Source organism: Hibiscus syriacus, unplaced genomic scaffold (assembly GCF_006381635.1).
Source record: "Hibiscus syriacus cultivar Baekdansim isolate YM2019G1 unplaced genomic scaffold, ASM638163v2 tig00110927_pilon, whole genome shotgun sequence".
In the NCBI taxonomy this organism is placed as follows: domain Eukaryota; kingdom Viridiplantae; phylum Streptophyta; class Magnoliopsida; order Malvales; family Malvaceae; genus Hibiscus; species Hibiscus syriacus.
The window spans coordinates 570,304-576,341 of record NW_024062914.1 but is presented as its reverse complement, the minus strand read 5'-3'; positions in this window follow the sequence as shown (position 1 = coordinate 576,341).

Sequence of the window (6,038 nt, the reverse complement as noted above, 5' to 3'; positions counted from 1 at the left end):
AATATGCATATCTATACATAGTTTCTTGGAAGGTGAATACGAGCAGAAGCACCAGAAGGTGGAATTTAAACATTGGTGTTTATAATCTTGGCGTCGTTGGATTTACAAGAGGTAATTGTGGGTTCTAGTGGTGCAGCTACTGCAACGTCCCGTCCCTTTGAAGATGAACATCCAACAGTCAGTCTATTAAATGACTGCCTTGATGGGCAGTCATTTAAACATTCACTACAGCAAAAATGTTATGTAGCGGTGTTTGGAGAGTAAACTCCACAAAAGTTAAACATATAGCAGCGTTTACAATCCAAACGCCACAAATTGAGTCTGTAGCGGCGTTTGTTATACAAACACTGCAATAGAGTAGAAATATAGCGGCGTTTTTACCAGAAACGCCGCAATAGGGTGATTTATAGTGGCGTTTTTACAATAAACGCCATAATGAAGAATACTTTTGTGTCATTTTTAGATAAACGCCACAGAAGGGTTAATCAATAGCGGCGTTTATAGTAAAAACACCGCAATAGAGTGGTAATTTAGCGGTGTTTTAGCCCAAACGCCGCAATAGAGTGGTAATTTAGCGGCGTTTGTAAAAAAATGTCGCAATAGAGTGGTAATTTAGCGGCGTTTGTAACAAAAATACCGCAATAGGGTTTTCGAAGTGGCATTTTTCAAATAAACGCCGCAATAAATAATACTTTAGCATCGTTTTTTGAGAAACACCACAATAGTGTTAATCAATAGTGACGTTTTTTGTATAAACGCCACAAAAAACATGTGATATAATGGCGTTTTTATAAAAACGCCGCAAAATGTTAAATATATTGTCCTCCCTTTTCTCCTACCCGAACCCTAAAAGCATTTCAACTCTTATTCCCTCACAGCTTCTTCTCTGGTACAACAACAGCCCTCATACGATTCCAAGCGACATCGTCTTTTGTCCGTTCCGACGAAAAAATCGACCCACTGACCGACGAACTATAACACAAATGCACGGTTTAATCCCTCTTATCACTAATGATATTTTTCATTTTTGTTTTTGTTGGTATTCTGAAAATGGGGAAAACACAGAAAGATAACGTAATTGAGAAAAAAAGAACAGGTGTTGCCTTGAGTAAGAGAAATTATCGTCGGAATGTCTACGTGATGTATTTGCTCTAACGATGGATCAAATTATCGTTGGGAGGCTATCGGTCCGGTCTCGCCGTCGAAACTCGATGATGACTCGAAAGGAACTCTTATTACTCCATACCCTTCCATTGCCGATCTCCTACTTGAAGATAATAATCTATGAATCTTTCAGCCGCTATATTTTGTTTTTGTACGGTCACTCAAATTTCATAGATCGTATGCACGTAGGATCTTCGAAGGTTATTGAGAACGATGATATAGGATTGGATAAATACCCGATGTTTAGAACCAAATTTGGTAACTCAGTGGCGTTGAAAGAATCTTCAATTACAAAAGCAATATCGATCCTCAATGAAGACGACGTTGCCTCTACTGTTACTCCAAGTAACCGTTTATATCATCTATTTAAATTTATTTTAATGTTTGATCAGTTCCCAAGCCACCTCCAATCAAGTTTCATACTATAGGTGGAGGGTCGTTATCTGTTTCAAGTGAAGCATTGAAGCGCGCAAGGAGTCTTCTTGGTGAACTAGAGGTAGGGGATTTATTTGGTAAAATGGATGAAGAGTTTGTCCATATAGAGTTTACACAGAGAAAAAACTTAACGATGAGTCGTCAAACAAGGAAAACAGCTTTCCTACGTCCTTTCCCCACGAAGGAGCAATGAAGACTAAATTGTAGTGAACAATATGGGTGAAGACTGTTTATGCATAACTTTAATGTTTCTAAATTATAATGTATTTTGTTGTTAAGTAGTTTTATGCATAACTTTTGTCTTAATTAAAATGTATGGTTGTTGTTAATTATATAAAAATACATGGTAGTAAATTTAGTTTATGTAGAGAAGAAATGAAATATTTAAAATATGTTAACCTTATATAAATAAAGGTATTTAGCAGTGTTTATATAAAAAAACGCCGCTATATACATGACATTTTACGGCGTTTACATAAAAAAACGTCGCAATAGGTTCATAAATAGTGGCATTTTTACAAAAAAATGCCACAATAGGTACATCAATACATTTAATTTAATGTTTATCAAATAGCGGCGTTTTTTGACGTCGCGATAGAGTAGTAATATAGCGTTGTTTGTGTTACAAACACCGTAATAAGGTTAGTTTTAGTTGCGTTTTCCAATAAATGCCACGATAAAGAGTACTTTAGACACGTTTTTATACAAACGCCACAGTAGTTTTCATTAATAGTGGCATTTGTATCTAAAAACACCGCAATAGCTTCATTTATAGTGGAGTTTTTGTAATAAACGCCGCAAAATAAATGGTCTTTTATATCATAAAACCTATCTCTTTTTCCTTTTTCACGAGTACCGCCCCCACCCTCCTGTTTTCTCTCTTTCAACCTCGCCGCTGTCCACTCATCCCAACTCTGTCACCATTCGTTGTTAAGGGTAAGGTCCTCGGTCTTCTTCCCTAAAGCCCCTCACGTTGTGACCCTTGTTTTCGTTGTCGTTGGGGACTATTTTGGAGTCCGAAACCAACAGCTTTAGGTCACAATCACCGTCGTTAGGGTGTTTTTCGGCCGATTAAGGCTACAGTGGGGTTGGGTTTTCATCGAGGTAGGGTTTAGCCAACTTGGTTCGCAGCTGGTCAGCTCTGGTTCGTCGTGGGAGCCTCTGCAGTTTGCTTTCTCCTTAAATTGTCGGTGTTGCTGGCTGTTTAAGGTCACGGCAACGTTGGCGATTTTAGGTATGTTTTCACAAATTTATATTATATATTATTTTCCCCTTCTTTTCCATTTTATCTGGTTCCAATTTTGGTCCAGCTCCAGGAATTGAAACTGTTTGTGTTTTCCCAAAAAAATAGCGCCAAAGGTAATACACCTTTTGATGTTGCATCTGGGATTTTGACATTGTATGCTTTTTTAGACTGATATGTGGGGATGGAAAATGTTGGTAATTAGTTTGTCTTCGCTACCTTACTGATGTGTTTTATGATGAAATTTAATATTACAGTGTTGAAATGGTAAAGCATAATTTATCTTGCCTTAGTTTACTATTGTTAAATGCTTAGTCTTTTCTGTTAGCCATTTGAGGTTTCCATCCTCTTATGCTTAGTTTACTTGTTTAAATTGTAGGCGAGTCGCCTCTGAATGCATTGTTATCTGAGCCAGTGTTCATTTCCCTTTTGACCATCGTATGCTTGTTCAAAATCTTACAGTGCAGGTAATTATAGAGTTCATTAATATTGTTATGGTGAGCATTTTCAAATACTTGTGATTCATCAGTTAGTTCGATTTACATTTTGATTAATTTCTATTATTTGATTACTGAAAAACTTTGCCTAATTTGGAGTCTCGACCTTTAGTTTTATAAATAAAATTAATCATTCAGTCAGATTTTTATAAATACAATTAAACACTCATTTTGTTTGATCTTCTAGATCATTTTCAAGTTTGGTTGCTTATCCTATGTTGTCTACAGAGTTAAGGCATTGAGCCATGCAAGTTCTCATGTTTATATGGTATTTTATTGCATGTTTAAATATCCATTGTCAAACATATGGTCAATGATATGAGTTAATGCATTCAAGGTATAAAAAGAGTACGTTTATTTATATATTTATTTCAAAACTCTTGAATGGAATAATTGTCTTTCATTAATATTACATAAACTTAAATGCTAATAACGTAAAGGATAAACTTTATAAAAATAAAATAAAATAAACACAAATGAAATGCATATATATATTTCTCACAACTAAAAAGATTTTATATTTTCTTTATTACATTTGATACATTGGTAGTACTTAAGACACTTATACAAACCTATGTTCAATGTTAATTTATGATTTGATGGAGGAGATGCTTGAGCGTATGTGTGGGGAGAGAACTATGGATTCATGATAGAAAGTGGTATAGTTTGTTTGTTGTCTTATTTTGTACTATTGTCTTATTTCATTTCATATTGATTTTAAGAGACAAATGAAGTATTGGTTATTTGTGTTCTTTTGGTTGCCGATAATAGGTGGTTTGTCTTGTATTAGCTACACTTAAATCTACTGATATCTGTTGTGAAGAACTCAGCTTGTTTGATTAGAGTTAAGCCCTCAATTTCATATTATTAATTTCTTTATTATAATTTTAAATATTTTCATTTCTAAATAAAAATAAATATTTTTATTTGCATAAAGAATATTGATTAGGAAAAAACAAATACTAGTACCCCCACTTATAATCCCCAAGTAGAGAGTTAGAAGTCAAACTTCAAGAGCCACTTAGCCTTTTTCCTTTTTAGACCAAAATAATTCAAATGTTAACGGTTGGTCTCTACTCACTTTTAAGATCAGGCTTAGGGGTGGGACGCCCTTTCAATTTAAAGCTTTCGTGGTTAGGGTCGGGTTTTGATAAACACTACACGATCGTCCCACTTTCAAAAATATATCAAAATACTTTCTTTTTATTTTAAAACTAATTATATATTTATAAAAAAATAATTAGGATATATTTTGATGAAAATTTTGAAAAAAATATTTTTATCATAATTTTAAAAGAAATTTCTTACTTTAAGTGAATAATGAGTATTATCAAAATTTATAAGAATTTAAAAAGAAGAATTTAGTATTCCAATTCTAAATCCCTTATTCAAATTCCACTTAGGAGTGAGTTTTTGAAATTCTCCTAATTTTATTTCATTTAATGCAATCACATAATAAAACAAAGAAATTCAAAAAAATCATTTTATTTAATTTTAATAATTATTTTTATATTTATACTATTAAAGTTATTTGTATGTTTAAAATATATTTTTAAAATGTATTAAGAATGATAAAACTTAATATATGTTAATATCATCATTTCTTTCTTTCTTTCTTTTTGTAATTTTTAAAATTTATCTATAATATTAGCAATTAACATTTGAATTTGAAACTCCTGAAATATGAAATGGATAAGAGTTGGATGGATTTCTCAAGGGTAAGCGTCGAATATTGAAATGGAGTCGAAAACTTTCTAAATTTAACTTTTCTGAATGCAAGCCAAGAGAATATGATTCTTAACCCTTGTAAGAACTGTGTTAACATTAACTAGCACATTCGTGAAGTTGTGTATGAGCATCTAGTTGTTTTTGGATTTGTTCGGGGTATAGAAAATGGATCTTTCATGGAGAGTTTCTATCAGATAGATCTGCTTCCACGGGTTATTCGACTTATCCTGCTTCTTCTCACCATCCAACTTTTAGAGAAGATGACATGGAAGGGATGTTACAAGATGCATTTAATATTCATAATCATCAGCCGTATGTTACAGAAAATTATTATCAGAATGATGTTAATGATTTCATTGAGATGGGAAGAATTGGTTGTGATGAAGAGCTAAATGGAGAAGCGGCAATTACAAGTTGTTGAATGAAATGAATGAACAACTTTATGAGATATCAAAGTTTTCAAAGCTTTCTTTCTGCATTCGTCTTTTCCACTTAAAATGCATGGGAGGGTGGACTGGTAACTCATTTACGCAATTGTTGGAGTTATTAGGAGAAGTGTTTCCTTTTATAAAAATCCCTCAATCATGCAAAGATATGAAGAAAATGATAAAATATTTGGGTCTTGGATATGAAAAAATTCATAGTTGTTTGAATAATTGTATGTTGTATTGGGGTGATTGAAAAAGTCAGGAGTCTTGTCATGTATGCGGAAAATCTCGATGGATGACTAGGGAGGCAGAAAATGTTACTGAGGATGAAGCTCAAGCACGATCAAGAAAGAAACCGATCAAGATTCTGCGATATTTTCCTCTCATACCTAGGCTACAAAGATTGTTTATGTCCTCCAAGACTGCTGAGTTTATGAGGTGGCATCATGATGGCAGAACCGATGATGGATTATTATGGAATCCTGCGGATTCTTTAGCTTGGAAGTCATTTGACAACAAGTATCCAAGTTTTACAAGAGATCC